At 38.0% G+C, this 21,202-nt stretch overlaps 1 pseudogene; it reads right to left on the bottom strand.

The window, feature by feature from the left end:
• LOC108517971 (alpha-endosulfine pseudogene) overlaps nt 1-20,487 on the bottom strand; it is a 72,668-nt pseudogene extending 52,181 nt beyond the window's left edge.
• Nucleotides 20,488-21,202: the final 715 nt, after the last annotated feature.

Below are 21,202 nucleotides of genomic sequence, written 5' to 3'. Positions count from 1 at the left end.
TTGTTTTTAATTAACTTTTAAACAAATTTTGAAAATATCTCCCTTAATACTGCCACTGGCCCTCAGTATTCAGAAAATTCTGTATACTGTTTAGTTTTAAAACAATGGAAAGATCAGTCATTAACCATCCCTATGACCCATAAAAGTCATGAAACCTGTCAGTACCTTTGTTTCCATGTTTGCAAAGCCAAGATGTTGAACTAAATTATCTCTAAGGGTTCAGAACTATGAGACTGAACATTCCGTGAAGAGATTTCCATCCTTAGGGAAAAGTTTCAGATTGCAAAATCCTGGCTTTGATTTTCAGGACTGCTTTTCATGTACCGGGTGACCTTGGGCTCATTATGAACTGCTGGATGCCTCCACGTATGAATTTGAGCACTGAGATGAAAAGTAGCTCCTATTTACTTCCTGGAGTTTGATGAGGACTGCCAGCTCCCTTGCAGCAAATGTCCTATATACATATGATACCTAATTAAAGTAGGGACTGTAATGTGGTCCAAGAGATAGCTAAACAGAGTTCTTTAATTTCAGTGTAGATTTTAATCTTGAGATGACTTTGAAAGATGTGAAAGCAACAGTGACAGCATTTTAAGACAACAAAAGAGCACAGGAATTTATTTCAGGTAATGAATGGATTGTATGATCACTTCAAATAAAAAGTTTACCTAGTAATATAGATTACTCAGTCTATAAATCTACCAGTGTAGAAACATACATTTCATATATCCTCCTATATCTGAAAAAGCTTATACAAATTAAACGTGATTATCTCTGGGGATAGAATTACAAATGATATTCAGAGTTTTCCAAGTTATTAATTGAATTACTTTTAGTAAGCCAATAACATTTTCTATGTCTAGAAAAAAAACACGATTCAGTGCCTTAAAAAATGTAAATGAAAGTTGTGCTTTGTTGCATATATTCTGAGGCTGGAGCAGGTAGGTGGGATAACAAGGAAAGAAAGAGTACCTGTTAAATTATTCTGCCTGTTTTGAGAGAGAGAGAGGGATTGAAAACGCTAGTGAGTAGAAAGTTCCAAGACCCTTTCAATCATTCGTGACCCTAACTTCTCACCTGTCAGATGATCTTAACTTTTGCTTCCAGTTTAAGATTTACCTTTAGGAATCAATGTTGTCCTTTCTGTACAATCACTTAACCTCATCTTGTTTAGCACTTGCAGTGGTGGATGCCAGGAACATTAAAGGCAAAAGGTGACATACTCCCAGGCCAGAGTGTCTGCAGATGTCACTAGGACTATTTCAGTAGGCTTGTTTCTCACTGTCTCCATTTCCTCCCCTAATCCATTTTACAGTCTTCTTGCCATTGTTTTCTAAAGCACAGCTCTGATATTTGCATTCCTTTGCTCAATAATCATGAGCACTCCCCTAGTACAGAAAAGTAAGAAAAACAGAGACAAAATATCCTCCAAATAACTTTGGTGGATTTTCAAGACCGTCTTTGTGCCCCAACTTACCTTTCCAACCTTATTTTTCCTTCAGGCTGCAATCCCTTCCTTTACTGCTCTTTGCCTTTGCTTATGCCAGTCCCTTGGATCAGCCTTCTTTACTTCAATGCCTCCATATCCCTGTCATTTAGGTTTTAGCTCAAACCCCTAGAAGGCCATCCCAAATTCCCTTCCCTGAAACACTATACCTGCCTCTCAGCTCCCATAACACTCCATCTTTTCTTCTCTTGGGCACTTACTACCGTCCACCCTGTGGCTATTTGTGCTCTCTGGGAGCTCAGCCATCAACACACTCAGTCTCAGCTCTGAGTTGGTATTTTCTATTGTAGGACTGTAATAAATATGTGCTATTGAAGAATTGGGTTCAACATTGTTCTGGGCTAGATCCCATCAGAGTAGCTATACGACGAATGCCTATTAAGCTTTTGAAAAAAAAAAATTAACTTCTGCAGGCCACAGAAGCACCATTTAGTGCACAGGGCTATGATTTATTAAATAATCCTCTACCAGACCCAGGTTTTTTTAAAGATGAGTTGCTCATAGTTAACACTACACTGTCTTTTTGGGGGATTGTGAGCTCTTTCTTGGTACTAGCCCCTAAATCCACATCGATGTCTCTGAGGCTGTAAAATGGCAAAGTAGTTAATCAATGGCATTTGAAATTATAGGCAATGGAACAAATTTTCAACTTTTTGTAACACTTAGCCCGCTTTTTCTTTTCTGCCTTCTTGCCCCTTTGATTTATTTGTTTATATTTTTCTTTCTTAAATAGGTTGGATGTAGGCTATTTTTCAGAGTGATTCAGTTGGAGTAGCTGCCAATCTCTATTAGTGACAATGTGTGAGTGTTTGGGGAGGTGAGTGGGAGTTTGAGGAGGAAGAGGTAAGAAAGGCTTCCCCCTCCCCAGGGAGTGGGGGCAGTGGGTGTTTCATCAAGGAAAGCAGAAGACCAGATTGTCTTTCCCCAGAATTATGTAAACCATCTCACCTTCACCTGTGACTCGATTAAGCAAACCTAAAATCAACAGATTACCATGAAATGAGCAATATTAAATTTCTCCACTTAGCAGCATGAAGTCATAAAATCGAAGCTAAATTCAAATAGGAAACATCACAAGTAATATTTCTTGAACAACTAGGTTTGTGATCTAAGATGTGTATCCACTACATATATATCTTATATATCACTCTTAGGTAATTTTGTTTGGCTACCCTGAGTCTGATACATTCTGGCTGCCCTCATCAAGTTGAATTTCTAGAGTGAAGAGCTATGGTTAAGCTTGCAGATAATGGTGATTTCCCCAACGATGTGCTATTCTTGAAAACCTTTTCTGGGTAGCCTTGTAGCCTTCCCTTAGTTAAGTCTGTGATCTTCTTGCCATGACTCTTTAAATTATTAATACAAGAGAGACAAGGGAGAGAGGAGAGAAGTGGCATGATGTGGGCATAAAGACATGTGAATAGAGTTGCTTTGTTCTGTTTATACATGTGGCAAAATTCTAAGAAAGGCTTGTACCTATTTTTATAACTACAACTTTCAAGGAGCTTTTCCTATGATTGACTTAGTTAAGAAATAATGTTTAAACATTTTGTTGAACCAATCTATATACAACTGTTGCCAATTTCTTTCCACAATATTAGCGCTGAATACTCATAGAAAAAAAACCACTCATTTTTCCTTTAATAATCAAATAATTCATGTTAATGTAGAAAAATGAGAAAAAAGAGAAAAACCTACAGGAGTGAATAATGCAGCAGCATGTTAAAACGGTACTCTTTTTATTATATCTTTGAGTTTCAGCAGAAACGGCAAAGGCTACAAATAATACAGTAGATTTCATGTACCTCATATTCTAAAGTACCATGTGAACCCTGTATGCAGGATGCACTAAGAAATGAAGGAGTTATTTGACACATATAACCTTGGGTGGTCTTCCATGTTGAGAGTATACAAGAATTGCTTCTTTCTCACCTCAGCCAAATGAGATAAGGGGTTTGAGAACATCTACTTGGAGGGATTCACATTTGTTCCCTGGTGTTTGGTGAACTCGGAACTGGGGTCTATTTTTTTTCCAGGAGAAATCCTAAGATGAGAAATGGACTTGAGTTTCTAAGAGTGAGCTGTGCTTTCTTTGAAGGTAGAACAAAGGTGTGTGTTTCTTGTGGAACAGATGTAGGTCCCATTGAAAGGAATGGCCTGGAATTATATTAAAATAGACCCTGTCCAGAATACTATGTGAAGAACCAATGTGACCCCAACGCGGACGTGGAATGCTGCAAGTTCAGGTGTCCAGAGGATATTCGATGTGTGTCAGAGGAGATGCTGCGAAGATGTGAAAGGAAATTATCATTAGAGGTGCGCAGAGATGACTCTCAAAGGATTTTGCAAAAGATCTCTATAAAGCCAACAGTCAGTTCTGGACTGCCATTTCTAAAGAATGTAAACACCAGATCACAGATGACTCATTCAAAGAAGACTGTCCTGACTGGGCACGGTGGGTCACGCCTGTAACCCTAACACTTTGGGAGGCCAAGGCGGCAGATCACTTGAGGTCAGGAGTTCGAAACCATCTTGGCCAACATGATGAAACCCCGCCACTACTAAAAATACAAAAAAAAAAAAAAAAAATTGGCCGGGTGCAGTGGCTCACACCTGTAATCCCATCACTTTGGGAGGCCGAGACAGGCAGTTCATGAGGTCAGGAGTTTGAAACCAGCCTGGCCAAAACGGTGAAACCCCATCTCCACTAAAAATACAAAAATTAGCTGGGCGTGGTGGTGGGTGCCTGAAATCCCAGTTACTCAGGAGGCTGAGGCAGGAGAATCGCTTGAATCCGGGAGGCAGAGCTTGCAATGAGCTGAGAACACGCCATTGCACTCCAGCCTGGGAGATAGAGTGGGACTCCATGTCAAAAACAAAACAAAACAAAACAAAACAAAACAAAACAAAAAAACCCAAAACCAACCAACCAACAAACAATCAAAAACAACGAACATTGTCCCTACACCTTTACATCTGTTCACCTTTTTACCCTCATCCATCTCTGGAGAGGCCATACCTTTCTGCTAGCAAATGGTGGAGGATGCAAAGTGAGAAAGAGAGAAGCTAAGATGTTATCTTTTTTCCACTGTAGCATCTTTAGTCTAAAGTGGGCTCAAGCATTATTCCTCACTACAGGAAAAGTGACACAAATTGGATAAGAATTTGGAGTTTTAATATTACACCTGACAGTGGTGTGTGATCCTTAGATTAGACTACACTTTTTATTATTTGGAAAAAGAGACCATTTCTTTGTAATTTAAGATAAACCAGAAAAAATTACAGGAACTCTTTGAAATTTGAACTAAAGGGCAGGGCACAATAAAGTCACAGAGGGATTTGTGGGAGCATTACTGAGAAAATATGGTTAGTTTCTGCTTACTGCTATAATAACAATCACCTGAGATGCTGTTATAATAACAATCACCTGAGATTACCCAGAGATCGCCAGTGCGTGTTGGTTTATTTCTTCCCAGTCCTTTTTTCTTTGCCTCCATACATTTTGTAAAATCAAAAATTGGGATCATACGATATCATTTATGGTACATATTTCCCATCGATTTTCCCTAGCCCTTTATAAAGTCTTTAAAAAGTCAGACAACAATAGCAAAATTATTTAGAAAATAAATTTGGGTGTACCTGGAAGACATAAGGCAATTTAATGCTATTAATTTTCTGTAAAGGTCAAGGCAACTGTGTAATTGTCCAAGGACTAACATTAAGGACTATTACAGTGCTTTGCAAATCAGTTAGTTTTACTTGCTGCATTTTGTTGATAGAAGTGAGACACTGCAGCATATGAGAGCTTTACACTCCATTTCCATCCTATGCAGAATGCAGGGGGTGTGAGTCCCTGGTCTATCCCCTTCATCACAAGTCATCAGTCTCTTTTGAAGTATCAGAAACACATGGTAATTGCAGCGAGACAATAATCTTGGCGCTATTTCATTAATTATGCCTCCTTCCCAGCTGGTGTTTTTATTTCAGGAATGTTTTGTCTTCCTTGTGTAGGCTTCATGCCCCTTGGGCAGGGACTGAATTTTCCATTTTGTCTTGTCTTGTGCTGTTGCCTAACAAACACTGAAATATAATTTAGAAAATGGATTTGGTTCACTTACAATTCATCTACAAAGATTGGCAATGCCACAGGTATTTTTTAGCCTTGTGTCTTGCAAAAATAATATATTTCAGTTTTAGTTTCTCCAGTGTCTCCTCCTGGCAGGGGCATGTGGGAAAAGGTGGTTCCTTTGGAAATGAGAACGTCAGACATTACAGATATTCATGGCAGAAGGGACCACTTCTTTCAGCTAAGATGTGACTGAGAAATATTGGCAAACTTGCTTTTTTTCTATCACTATTGCACATTGACAGCCTATGATAGACTTTTTTTTATTGGTTTACACATTCTTTAAAAGTAGAATTAATTGATAACATGTACAAATCAGAAGACTCACATAAAATTGAAGATAAAGTGAAAACAGCTGACAACTTAAGTCGCATATTCCTTTATGGTAATAATCAGCTGAGGAGCTATTTTGCTTTCAGATAGGACGTGCCTACCCCATAATACTACAGTCTCTGTGACTGCCTAATGTGTTACCAACTATGAGCCAGTGTGTTATTCACCATTTAACATTGTGCTTGTATTGCCTCTCCCCTCTATATTTAGCCTACTTTAGTCATCATATAGCTTGCCTTACTCTGTAAGCATTTTAATTTTGCAAACTCTGCCTTTTCCACATGGTCTTCCTGATCTGCCTGTTCAGTAGTTATAAGGTTCCAATCTAAGTATCCAGTTAATCATTGGAGAACCCTTCAGACAATGATATCATAAAATAGTCTATTTAGAAAGAATTCGATATGGTTATGCTTTGTGACCCCACCCAAATCTTGTCTTGAATTGTAATCCCCATAATCCTTATAATCCCCAGGTGTCAAGGGAGAGACCAGGTGGAGGTAATTGAATCATGGGGGCAGTTTCCCCCATGCTGGTCTAGTGATAGTGAGTTCTCACGAGATCTGATGGTTTTATCAGCGGCTCTTGGGCCTTTGCTTAGTACTTCTCTTTCTGGCCACCTTGTGAGGAAGATGCCTTGCTTCCCCTTCACTTTAAGCCGTGATTGTAAGTGTCCTGAGACCTCCCCAGCCATGCTGAACTGTGAGTCAATTAAATCTCTTTCCTTCGTAAACTACCCAGTCTTGGGCAGTTGTTTACAGCAGTGTGAAAATAGGCTAATACAGTAAATATTATAAAAATATTTGAAAACAAAAAATATATTTAAAGCTCCTTACTAATAAGATAAAAACTAACTCCAGCTTGGAGAATAACACTGTTGGCAAGTTCTGAAAAGCAAGTGGCTTACTGTACTACCATAACTGAGCTAAGGTGTGTAGCTCTGGATTCTAGTTAGAACTGATGCAGAAAGAGGCAGCTGCTATATGTCTGGACAACACTCTAGTTGGTAACATGATGGTAAGCTTTGCTTATCTCATTGTTTGTTTAAATGGTTGGAATTATGTATTTCTTTTCAAATTCCAGCTGTCAAGAGATCATTTATCTTATAAGGACTTCTGAAAGCCACTCACTCGCTCTCAGGACTTATTCTGCCAATTCTGCCAGCTTAATTTTGCATTAGGAAGCATAGACATCAGAATTTTGTCAAACTAGTTTAGATTTCAGGGGTGAAGGTTCTGTTTCAGTCTTTGCTAGTCTCTTCCACCCCCAGCACCTTCTAGTTGAGTAAATTGCAACCATTCTATCCAGTGGAAGTCAGATGTTAGGGAGTCGTCTTTGGCAGTTTTCTGACAACCACATCCAATTAAGTCCTGTTCTAATTCTTAAATACTCCTGACACATCTGCTTCTCTCCTATTGCCACTCTCCTTCTCCAAGCCACCATCCTTTCAAGAAAAGCCTTCTACTCCATACCTCCCCAGTACAACAGCAGTTTTCCATTACCTTCAAGATGAAGTCCACAGTAATGAACATCTCTCCAAAACCCTCCATCTTCCACACTGCCTTCATCTCCAGTGTCTTCCCAGAATCGTTATCTTTTTGTCCCACCTCCAGACTCCCTAAGGACGGCACGCATGCTCTTCGTCTTTCTGGAATACTCTTATCTCACACTTTATTTCATGTCTGCTTTTCACCTTGAACTTCTTTCCTCAGCCAGTCCTTCTCTGTGCTTAGTACTCTCATAGCATCCTATCATTTTCTTTTTGAAGTAACAATTACATTTTAATTTATTCTCCACTGGGTAGTAAGGTTCAGATTCTATTTGTCTTATTCACAGTTATAAATCTGATGCTTAGCACAGGGTCTGGAACCTGCTTGGTGCTCAAATATATTAAACTAAACATGAAGCCGCGAGGCTCTGAATACATAAGACATATGTATGAGAGGTAAAAACCTGAGCAAATTGGTTATTTAACATTTGCAAATTATGCAGTTTTATTGCAGAAGTTAAGTAGAAAAATCATACAGGCAGAAAATAAAGATAATAAAATCTCTTTAAATTCTTCAAGATAGGAACAACTGTAAATATTTTTGTATAAATTATTGCTGTGTTTATCCTCTATACATGTAGGTGTAGTTTATCTAATTTTTTCACTTAACACATTATGAAACTATTCCTGTGCTGCTATTCTATGAAACATCATTTTAATGTCCATGGAATGGATGTTTCAAAATTAATGTCTGCATTCTTGCTTATAGGATTTTAGATTGTTCACATTTTAATTTTATTGTCTTAAATTTTTAAAAATTAAATGTCATGTCATTACTATATACTTTTAGCTTTTGGAATGGTTTGCAAGAAGAGTTATATTACTGAAAAGTCTTAATACTGAGACACCATATAGCAGAGTGGTTAAGAGCATGGACTCTGGAGATGCATATTCCAGGACTTGAGTCATGGCTCTGTTGCTAACCAGCCGTGTGACTTTTAACATGTTACTTATTTTCTTTTCCTTTTTTTCCTTTTTCTTTATTTTCTTTTATGATAAGAACACAGCATGAGATTTGCCTTCTTAACAATGTTTTCAGTGTAAAATGCAGAAATGTTAACTATAGGCACGAGATTGTACGGAAGATAACTAGAACTTACTTATCTTGCATAATGGAAACTTTGTCAGTTGATCAGCAATTTCCTATTCCCCCCGCCGACCTCAGTTTCTGGTAACCACCATTTTACTCTGATTCCATGAGTGTTAACTATTTTAGATAACTCATAAAAGTGGTATCCTACAGTATTCTTTCCTGGCCCATTTTGCTTAGCATAACATCCTTCAGGTTTAACCATGTTATCAGTATGGCAAGACTTCCTCCTTTTTTTTAAAACAAGGCTGAACAATATCCTATTTGATGTGTTTTACACTTTTTTGTTATTTATCCATCGATAGACATTTAGATTGTTGATGTGGTATGGCTGTGTCCCCACCCAAGTCTCCACTTGAATTGTGTCTTCCAGAATTCCCACGTGTTGCGGGAGGGACCCAGGTGGCGGTAATTGAATCATGGGGGCCAGTCTTTCCATGCTTTTCTTGGGATCGTTTAATAAGTCTCATGAGATCTGATGAGTTTATCATGGGTTTCTGCTTTTGCTTCTTCCTCATTTTTCTCTTGCTGCTGCCATGTAAGAAGTGCCTTTCACCTCCTACCATGATTCTGAGGCTTCCCCAGCCGTGTGGAACTGTAAGTCCAATTAAACCTCTTTTTCTTCCCAGTCTCAGATATGTCTTTATCAGCAGCATGAAAACAAACTAATGCAGTTGTTATCGCATCTTGGCTGTTGTGAGTAGGGCTGCAGTGAACTTTGAGGTGTTACCTAACTTCTGTGTGTTTTAGTTCCTCATCTGTAAAATGTAACGTGATCACAAATCAGGCTTTCCTTAATGAATTGGGCTACTTCAATAAACTTTTTCCCTGCTTTCCTTCAATCCCCCTTCCAATCCAATTTACAGTCTGCTTTTAATTGACCCTTAATGCCCAGTTTTGATACTTTCAGTCTGTTGTTCAAGAATCATCAGTGCCTTTCTAAGTGGAAAAAATATCTCCGGACTCCTTCATTGAGTATTCAAGGCCTTCTATGTCTGTGCACCACCCTTCCCTCTACAATTGTATTCTCTGTTCCTTTTCTGCTCTTTATCTTGGCTCTTGTCAATGCTTTAGCTCTTCTTCTACACCTCCACTTATTCCTAGCCTTATAATTAAGGACTCAGCTCAAACTCCTAGGAAGCTGTTTTCAATTCTCTTCCCTTGAAGTGCCCTTTTCCTTTCTGTGAATGCTTGCGACACTTTCTCTCTACTTCTCTCTGATCACTTAAATTGTTTTAAATGGCAGTTTGGTTATTTGTGATTTTAGGGGAGGTCGTCAGCATGTAGTGACATGCACACTGCCAGTCTCTGATCTGGCTTGGTATTTGCCACAGGACCATACCTTCATAGGCATGCAATAAATAAGGGCTAAATGATGGAATGATTGAATAAGGGCTAAAAGCATTTGGGGGCTAGATCCTCCTACACTTTATTCATTTTATGTTTTTGAGGCAGAGTCTTGCTCTGTCGCCCAGGCTGGAATGCAGTGGTGCGATCTCAGCTTATTGCAACCTCCAGTTCCTGGGTTCAGGTGATTCTTAGGCCTCAGCCTCCTCAATAGCTGGGGCTATGGGTGTGCACCACCATGTCTGGGTAATTTTTGTATTTTTAGTGGAGATGGGGTTTGCTCCATGTTGGCCAGGCTGGTCTTGAACTCTCAAACTCCTGACCTCAAGCAATCAGCCTGCCCCGGCCTCCCAAGGTGCTGAGATTACAGGTGTGAGACACCATGCCTGGCCCCCACTATACTTTAGAAGATAAATTAACTTTCCCGGCCCACAGTGCTTAAGCCGTATGGTTGTGATGCAAATTAATGAATAACATATGCAATTCACTTTTATCTAATTTGATTCTACTTATGAAATGCCATCTTTTCTTACACCCACTGTTTTCTTGCTGAAATAATCTACATCATGGATTAATTCCAGGATTTCTAGCAGGCTTTTTTCTTCACCTCCATGTAGAGCTCGTTTCTTGTAAACAGGTGCAGTTTATTGTGTCCATTTCCATGTCTCTTTCCACTGCTCTTGCACGGTGACATGTGCTGCCACCTGTTGCATTCTAGAATATGCTAGCTGTCAATGTACAGCAAAAAGATGAGGATAGGGTCAGGGTCATGAGTTCGGTGCTTCATCTGTCTCACAGAACAGTAGTCTCATGCAGTTGAAGGATGATTGCCCGGGTTTTGATTGTCGTCAACTTTAGAATGCTTGAGTCAGGGAGCAGGCAGCAAGGAAAATCGACATGTCTTTTTACCTTAATTCATGCTGCCTGTGTTTCATAAAGCGCCTCAATTCAGCATGAGAGTCAGCATCTCGATCCACCTACCTTAGAGTTAGGGCAGAGACCACGTGGATTTTGGTATTGGGCTATCCAATAGACTTAATTGTAAATGTTAACTACCAACACTGAGTTTAAGTGGGAAGTGAGAAAATCGTGTTTCAGGTGCTGTTAGGCAGATGTCTTTGTCAGTTGGAAGCCATCAGGGACAATATTTAAAAAGTTTTCAATCAAAGAAGTTTTTATAACTGCAAGTTTGTATATCTAGCTGGTATAGCCCAATATGCCACCATAGCAGCTTGTGGCACTGTTTATAACGTCAGAGCAACAGGCTGTGAAACCCCCTGTGCAGATGGCATCCCACTTCATGGCGCTTGGATAAATATCCAAATAATTTCCACATGGTGTAGTTTGGATTGGGATAACGAGCCTCATTAGTTGCATTTGGGAAGGGAAGTACTCCTTTAGACTGGCATCAGAAATCAAAAGCCAGAAGGAGATGGAGGGAAAGAGAAAAGTTTAGGCTCAGAAGGCAGAAACTTAGATCAAGTTCAGCATGTTTTCGGTGGCTGTGTTGTCAGAAGACAAGATATTGATTCAGAAACCAGGATTTTTCTGAGAACATAAAGAACTCCAGGTATTTGTGCTTCGTTTTATTAGGATCCCATTTTCCCGCAGAGAGAATGAAAAGAATGTACATTCGTTTTAGAATACAGGAATCTGGATTTATTTTCTCTTAATCATCACGAGCCCTGAAGCTTGCTTCCTGCTGGGCTTAGTGGAATCATAAAACATACATAAATTTCTCATGGCATAAATATTTCTCAAATATTAGCATATGGACTAACTAATGGTACTGAGTTTAAAGATTTTAAATCAAGTAATCAAGAGAAACAAGGATGTTGACATTGCTTTATAATGAGGGTTTGAAACTAGTAATTATTAACTGATTCATGATTGCAAAACAATTGGAAAACAAAAAGCACAAGGAAAAGGCTTTAGAAGAAATGCAATGAGGTCAGATAGTGCCTTTTAAGCACATCCATAAAGGAAGACGATGTATGAATGTGATTAGGAATTTTCCTTTTTATAAAGAAGGACTTTGGAAATTCTTTTCATTTGCCCCTTCAGTATAGATCTTCATCTTCTGTCTTTCATCACCTGCCCATCTAGCCTTGACTTCATTGAAACTAATGAATAGCTGTGGGTGTCAGCTGGCACAATAACAGCAGTGCCAGTCCTCCTGAGATGTGATAGGCATCTACCCAGTGAGATGTAATGATAATCAGGAGGTCTTTTCTACCACACAGATCCAGGGCAAAAGCATCCAGTCTCTCCTGTTGCCTGTTCCTTTGGCTTCAGATTGCGATTTGCAAATTCAGTTTGGCATGACTTAGGATTCTCTGCAGTACCTCTGGTTTACATCTGGGTTTCCCTGGACTTGCTCAACGTTCACCCAAGTTTCGTTTTGTACCATCTTCCCCACAATCCTCTGGGGCAGTCAGTGAAAATGAAAATTCCTAGTCTTCACCCAAGACCCACTGAACCAGCACCTTTGGCAGTAGAGCCCAGGAGTCGTCATTATCAACAACCCAGGTGATTCCTTTGGAAAGATTTTTGTAAAGCTCAAGAAAGTAAAATTATCAAGCATACGTCTAAACTTAACCAGAGAAGACATAATTTTATTTTTTTTTTGAGTTTTTCATAAAAGATAGCCAATTGCAGATACAATTTAAGCTTCTTTTATACTCATCCTTCTACCCCTTCTTAGTAGTAATCACAGGACTATGGTTTCTCTTCAGTCCATATTTCATACTGTGGGAATTTCCATGTGGGAATTCCCTTCCAGTGTTTTTTTTTTTTTTTTTTGTTGTTTTTTTTTTTTTTTTTAAATCATTTTTGCAAATCCCAAATCTTGAGAAAAAAATTGAGAAATTGGGAAAATGGGAAGAAGTATTATAAGCTCTCCTACAGGAATTAAAACTTGATCAACATAGAGGTATTGCTGGTTGGAAGGAATTCACTAAGGTCAAGTAGAAGGCAGAAAACACTGACAAGCAGAGCTGCTGATCGCTTCAGGAACCAGGATAAGAGTGTATATGAAAGAAGTAGTCACAGGCCAAATAGTGTCTCATGCTTTTGGGAGCCCAAGGTGGGAGGATAGCTTGAGACCAGGAGTTCGAGACCAGCCTGGGCAATAGAGCTAGACTGCATCCCCACAAAAAAGTAAAAATAAATAAAAATAAATAGCTGGGAATGGTGGCATATCCTATAATCCTTCCTTGCTACTTAGGAAGCTGATAAGGGAAGATCCCTTGAACCCAGAAGCTCAAAACTGCAGTGAGCTATGATTGTTCTACTACACTTCAGCCTGGGCGACAGAGCAAGACACCGTCTCAAAACCAAAACAAACAAAACAACAAAACACCCATAGTCCCAAGCTCGTAAGACAGTCTTGCTTGCAACTGTGGCCATATTAAAAGTGTGTGTTCATGGTTCTATCTGCTATAGCAGTGAGTTAGTCTTACGAATAAAATAAATATCTAGAAATTTATATGCATAGTGTACTTTCGATAAATCTTATGAGGTTTATACTTCAGATAAATCTTTAGATTAATCTTATAAATCTTGCATTCGAAGGAATAGCAAATTTTGGAAGCAAAAGTCCTTAAATTGTCAATATTGGTATATAATTCTGTGTAATGCTGTTTACTTTGCTAGGAGATTTAAATGCAATTTGAATACTGTCCAACAATGTTTGGTGATGTTTTCTACTATATGAATCCTGGACAAATATTTATGAAATGTCCTCCTTGTTAACAAAGGAAATTAGTTCACATTTAGCAATCTGTACCCTAAAGTCGAGTTTGAAGGTGCTGTTTCTTCTACAAACACGCTCTTAAAATTTAACCAGTGTCAACACAAAATGAAAACATTTTATTTTGCATGTGGAATATTTATCTTTTATTTGAAAATGACTTTCATTGGTATTTTTTGTGTCAATGTCCTTTTCAAAAACATTTTTTTCTATCAAATACGTGTAACAGGGCCAAGCACGGTGGCTCACGCCTGTAATCCCAGCACTTTGGGAGGCCAAGGTGGATGAATCACCTGAGGGTCAGGAGTTTGAGACCAGCCTGGCCAACATGGCGAAACCCCATTTCTACTAAAAATACAAAAATTAGCCAGGCATGATGGCGGGTGCCTGTAATCCCAGCTACTAGGGAGGCTGAGGCAGGAGAATCGCTTGAACCTGGGAGGTGGAGGTTGCAATGAGCCAAGATGGTGCCACTGCACTCCAGCCTAGGTGCTAGTGTGAGACTCCATCTCAAAAAAAAAAAAAAAAAAAAAAAAAGAAAAGAAAATATAACATATAGAGATCATTTTATGGCATTGAAATATATTTGTGTCGCAAAAGGGGTTAATAGTAAACTCTGTATTTTTTTTTTTACAAGACACTTCTGAAACGTTTACTATAACCCTATTACATAAAAACAATTCAGTCTCTTCTTGTGGCTACTTATTTTAAATGTCTAAAAAAATTTAATAAAACATAGAATAGATCATGATTTTAGGAATTCCTGAGAATTTCTTGTTCCAAACTCTGAAAATTAATACATGTCCAGAATATAGAAAAACTAGATAATACTTGGGGTGTCTCTGCTACTTTCTTTTTATTTTTTATTTTTTGAGAGGGAGTCTTGTTCTGTCTCCCAGAGTGGAGTGCAATGGCACAATCTCAGCTCACTGCAACCTCTGCCTCCTGAGTAGCTGGAATTACAGGCACCTGCCACTGCACCCAGATCATTTTTGTATTTTTTAGTAGAGATGGGGTTTTCCCATGTTGGCCAGGCTGGTCTCGAACTCCTGACCTCAGGTGATCCACCTGCTTTGGCCTCCCAATGTGCTGGGATTACAGGCATGAACCACCACGCCTGGCCACTACTTTCATTTTTAATGTAACATTTTTCAAGTGTATGGTATCAAGAACAAACACGTTAAAAGAGCTTTATGTAACTGCTCTGTGTATTAATTCCTTTAATCTCCATAACAACTCTATGAGATAATTTACTGTTATTACCACCAATTTCTAATGAAGAACCAAAAGGATTAAATGACTTGTATATCATGGTCACTCTGCTATATATATTGATAAAAATAGCTCTAGTTCATTTATTTTAGCTACTATATAATATTTTATCATAGGAATACACCATGAGTTTTCCATTGCCCTGTGAGTAGGCATTTATTTTGGATTTTCTACTTTAAGACATAATGAACATCCTCCTATATGTATTCATAGGATATGTAGGTACGTATAACTATTATCTGTATCTCTGGCTTATGAGACACATACGTTTTCAATTCTGCCAGTGTTTACCAAACTGTTTTACAAAGGTTAGATCAAGTTACCCTTCCATGAGCTGTGCTGGGGTATTCTTATCTTCCTGTCTTCTCAGCAACACCTGACATGGTCAGTTTTCAGACTTGATGTGGTCTGATGAAATGATATTTTATTGTCTTAATTCGTTCATATCACATTATTGTCATTTAAAAAATGAAGACATTAAAGCTTAATAATTTGCTCAAGGTCATAGACCTAGCCAAGATCCCTGGAGCACAGAAAAGGGTAGTTGGATCATTGAAATAAAATTTTCCCCTGCTGGTAATTCCCTCCAAGCTTCACTTTGCAGTTGCATCTAGCAATTTATAAAAGAAAAGTTGCCCCCAAATAATCTGACTTCTGGAAATTTCCAATCCCAAGTAGGCTCCCGAAAGTGTGTAAGTGGTTTTAAAAATGGGCTAGGTTAGGTAAGAGTTGGGCACTACATCTGATCATAGAAACAGAATTGTAGAGGTGGATAAACAATCTGTCTGGTACTTAATTTTCTCATCTGAAAAAGGAAGTTGTTGGATGAGATAATTTTCTTTTTCAAATATAATTTTAATTTTTTTCTCAATTTATAAGACAAGTGAAAGCTGAGCAACTTTGGTTGCAAGGTGGTGAAGGCCTGCCTAATCTTTTCTTTCCCCATGTCATCCACAACACTTCATGAAAGTTCCCCAGGGCTCCAGGAAATACATTCAAAAACCACTGAACATAATGATCTCTGAGGCCTATACCTAGTACTAATAGCAAAAGTGCGTGTACCTGATAAAAACTGGACCTATGTTGTCAAATACAAATGCTCCCTCAGCTTGTGATTGCTTTTATACATGATCATGATATGCCATAAACCAAATCGCATCCTTTAAACACCAGACAGCATTTAACAAAACTGATAATCTTGCTGTTTGTACCCATTGGAAGTTTCATACATACAATGGTAGAAGTCTTGGGGTAAATGTTCTGAATTAACTGACCCATGAGTGATAGGTTTTCATACATGAGGAGTCATACTCAATGTTTATTGGTTACTACTGGTTTACCCAAATAGTTAGAGCAATAATGGCTGACTCCAAAATATAGTCTGAGGAATTCCAGAAGCATTTTCAGTATCATGTGATTGTTTTTGGTCTTTCTGCACATGCTACTTTAAATGTCTTTTCTTCCAACTCTTTATTGAGAAGGAAAACCAAAGCAGATTCAAGGAAGCCAATTAGAATATATTTCCTTTCTTTGGCCAATTTTCTTTCAGCTTATACTCTCTTTTCTTATGAGAATAAATCAGTTTACATTTTGCATAGAGAGATCTTTTGCATTTTTAATATTCAATTCCCAGCAAAATACTCCTCAATGCACTAGAAAGCTTATAGTAATTAGTCCCTTGGATTTGATAAACATATTCATGCATTTAAACCCAGCAATCAACGTGCCAGCACACACATTTATTAACTGGTATCTGAAGTATTATGGAGCAGGAAAAAGTATACGTGGAAATTATAGGAAAAATTAACCAGGGATTTAAGATTAAGCAACATGATGAATAATTTATTGCCTTTGGATACTTTTATTATTTATTTTGAATCCATGAAAGCATGAAAATTAAGCCACTGAACTATTTCCCTCTGCTAAGGGAAAGAAAACAACCAAAACTATTAGGATCACATCAGTTTAAAAGAAATAGACCTCAGCTGGAAGTGCTTGAATTTTCTAAACCAAAGCTTGAAAATTTATTCAGCAATGATGGTTCAACTCTCAGACTGGACAATTGGATATAGACGGATGCTGTATGAATCTTCCTGTATTCATTGGATAACAACCAAGGCATAGAATAATGGGAAAGGTCCAGGTGTGGTGGCTCATGCCTGTAATCCCAGCACTTTGGGAGGCCGAGGTGGACGGATCACCTGAGGTCAGGAGTTTGAGACCAGCCTGTCCAACATGGCGAAACCTTGTCTCTACTAAAAATACAAAAATTAGCTAGGCATGATGGCGGGTACCTGTAATCCCAGCTACTAGGGAGGCTGAGACAGGAGAATCGCTTGAACCAGGGAGGCGGAGGTTACAGTGAGCCAAGATCGTGCCTCTGCACTCCAGCCTGGGCAATAGAGTGAGACTCCGTCTCAAAAAAACAAAACAAAACCAACTTTTTTAACCTATAAATTTAGAAAATCTCTAATTGGTTATTTACAATGTCAAAGCAAAGGTGACTTTCACACAAGATAAACAAGCAAACACACTAACAGAAAAAGTTAAAATATATTGAATAGGAAAGATTTTAAAGAAGCAAATGAAATTTTCACTTCATACAAGTATGAACAAGGAGAGGACACTAGCTAAGCTTGAAAGTCATATTTTGGAGATGAGTTTGGGATTCTAAGTATCAGCCTCTTTGCTTGAATATATTTTCCTCCTCTTTTCTCAAATAATTGAAAAAGTTGAATTATTTCTGCCCTAGGACTCTCCTGCAATTTATTAAAGATATTGTTTTATAATAGAAAAAAGGTAAAGCATAAACATTAAACAATTGGGAGTAATAAAAATATTTTGTGGCTCAACTGTATGGTAGAATGTACCCGTTAAAATTACATCCAAAGAGCTAAGAATTATTTTTTAAGATTATGTTTAATGACATGGGAAATGCAAATCTATAATGTTATATGAAAAAGAAGTAGACTACAGAATGGAATAGAAACTCTGTTCTCAGTTTTATTTTAAAAAATGCATATTTACATATGTGTGGGGGAAAAAAGGACAGGCAAGAAATAAACCACATTTTCTAATCAGTAAATATAAACATTACAGAAATATACGAGCAGCTTTCTATGGTTATTTGTTCTTTCATAAGATCCCTTCCACAAACATTTCTTTGCTTTTCCTTTTTAAAAAATTTATCAGTGCCTCATAGCTACTAGATTCTTAGTAAGTATTTACTGAATTTGCCAGGATATTGTGAATTTAAGACCCTTCAAATAAGAAAAAAATATTAATTGCTTGGCCCTGTAAGTGGGTTATTTTGATGAGAGGATTATGAATTTTGTAGTGCTTAAGACTCGAAATGCCTGGGTGTAGATCCAGTCTGGGGTCTGGAACACGTGGCTTAACCTTTCTGTTAGGACTAAAGTTTTATGGTTGTATTGGAAACACTGAATGAGATGATCATTTTAAAAGTAGTGAATGTGATGCCTGATACATTGTAAATGCTTAATATGTTATGGCTTTATTATAAACATTTACACAAATAATTCAGATTGTTTTAAATTAAACTGGAAAAAGCTCACAGGTCATAAGCACAATGATTTTAATGAGAAACGAAGTGACTAGATTATTGTCACAAATATTTTACAAATTTGACATATAATCATTACTCTGTTGTAAAAATAAGTGATTCTGTAAAGCAGTACATGAATGTAATTCCACTTAAGTATTTTTCTATTGTCTTTCTCGCTCATTCTCTCTCTCTATCCATCCACCTATGCATCCGTAAAGAGAGAGAATCTAGAGTGATGTTAACACCAGTTACTTCTGAGTGATTCTCTTTGATGTGATTGTCTTATTCTTTATACTTTCCTGTAATTGTTGAAAATTTTATGAATGTGTATTTTTAAAACTACAAAGGTGTTCTAAAATCATGGAATAAAATGAATGTCAACTCTTCTGTTATAATAATTATAAATCCAATTTAGTAGAAACAGAATTAATAAAATCATACTGTATTTATAACCTATAGGCAAAAAGTTGTGGAATTAAACATAGCTTACTATTTTATGATAGAGTAGAAGTAGAATAAATTTAACAGAATTTGTAATTAGGAGAGATGACTCACACATTTCAAAAGGTTCATTTTGCATAAGAAGAGAAATATGCCTTATGTTTTAGAAGAGTTTAAGCAAATATGTCCTAATTGCTTATGGCTTCACAGAGTCTATTGCAAAAAGATACTAATGCTAGAAAGAATGATTTGAAAACATTTCTGTGCTATTTCTAACAGCAATATATATATATATATATATATATATTTATTATACTTTAAGTTCTAGGGTACATGTGCATAACGTGCAGGTTTGTTACATATGTATACTTGTGCCATGTTGGTGTGCTGTACCCATCAACTCGTCAGCACCCATCAATTCATCATTTATATCAGGTATAACTCCCAATGCAATCCCTCCCCCCTCCCCCCTCCCCATGATAGGCCCCGGTGTGTGATGTTCCCCTTCCCGAGTCCAAGTGATCTCATTGTTCAGTTCCCACCTATGAGTGAGAACATGCGGTGTTTGGTTTTCTGTTCTTGTGATAGTTTGCTAAGAATGATGGTTTCCAGCTGCATCCATGTCCCTACAAAGGACGCAAACTCATCCTTTTTTATGGCTGCATAGTATTCCATGGTGTATATGTGCCACATTTTCTTAATCCAGTCTGTCACAGATGGACATTTGGGTTGATTCCAAGTCTTTGCTATTGTGAATAGTGCCGCAATAAACATACGTGTGCATGTGTCTTTGTAGTAGAATAATTTATAATCCTTTGGGTATATACCCAGTAGTGGGATGGCTGGGTCATATGGTACATCTAGTTCTAGATCCTTGAGGAATTGCCATACTGTTTTCCATAATGGTTGAACTAGTTTACAATCCCACCAACAGTGTAAAAGTGTTCCTATTTCTCCACATCCTCTCCAACACCTGTTGTTTCCTGACTTCTTAATGATTGCCATTCTAACTGGTGTGAGATGGTATCTCATTGTGGTTTTGATTTGCATTTCTCTGATGGCGAGTGATGATGAACATTTTTTCATGTGTCTGTTGGCTGTATGAATGTCTTCTTTTGAGAAATGTCTGTTCATATCCTTTGCCCACTTTTTGATGGGGTTGTTTGTTTTTTTCTTGTATATTTGTTTGAGTTCTTTGTAGATTCTGGATATTAGCCCTTTGTCAGATGAGTAGATTGCAAAAATTTTCTCCCATTCTGTAGGTTGCCTGAATAAACGAGAAACACCTGATAGCTACCAAATAACATAGAAAATCTACGTACAACAAAACCCAATGATTGAATTCCCTTTCTGTGAAGTCGGAGGTATTACCAATCCAGCCACTCCCTGTAGTGGAGGCTGGGGTCCATCACACAGAGCCCCACCCCGGGACTGCAGTGTTCTCTCCTCCAGCTGCTCAGCCAGAAGGGCTTGCTTCCCTTTCAAGAGAGCTGCCTCTAAAGACCTCATGCCCCTTCCTGGGAGCAATTGGCATCTCTTGGGCTCCCTTCTCACTCCCACCTCCTCAAAAAAGTTAGTTACCTCAGTAGTGCTACATTTATACCCCTATTGCTTAATTTAATGACTTTAAGTAACATTTATGTACTAACCACTGAAACCAAAAGGAATTTAGTGTATATAGGCTACGTTCCACTCCTTTGTGAAATTTATTTGTAGGGTTCTTTCTGGTTTTGTTTCCTTAAAACTACAAATTAAATACCTAAACTTCTGGAGTTTGAACCATTAATCATAAGCAGGGTCTAGTTATATAAAATTAGGAAATTAGTATACCTATACACTCTGAAGTCTCTCACTCCTTCTGTCCAGTCGTTCCATTGACTTTTTTTCTATTGAGAAAGTGTGTGTATATGTATATATATATATAATATATAAAATAAAAATATACAAACAAAAATATACAAATATATATATATATATTTTGCTCTGTTGCCCAGGCTGGAGTGCAGTGGCACTGTCACGGCTCACTGCAGCCTCAACCTCTCAGGCTCAAGTGATCCTCCCACCTCAACCTCCCAAGTAGCTGGGACTACACATGTGCACCATCACGACTGGCTAATTTTTAAATTTTTTGATGGAGATGGGGTTTCACCATGTTGCCCAGCCTGGTCTTGAACTCCTGGCCTCAAGCAATCTGCCAGCCTTGGCCTCCTAAAGTGTTGGGATT

The sequence above is a fragment of the Rhinopithecus bieti genome, unplaced genomic scaffold (assembly GCF_001698545.2).
Source record: "Rhinopithecus bieti isolate Rb0 unplaced genomic scaffold, ASM169854v2 scaffold_41905, whole genome shotgun sequence".
NCBI classification, from domain to species: Eukaryota; Metazoa; Chordata; class Mammalia; order Primates; family Cercopithecidae; genus Rhinopithecus; species Rhinopithecus bieti.
This window is presented reverse-complemented; position numbering and strand designations above follow the sequence as displayed.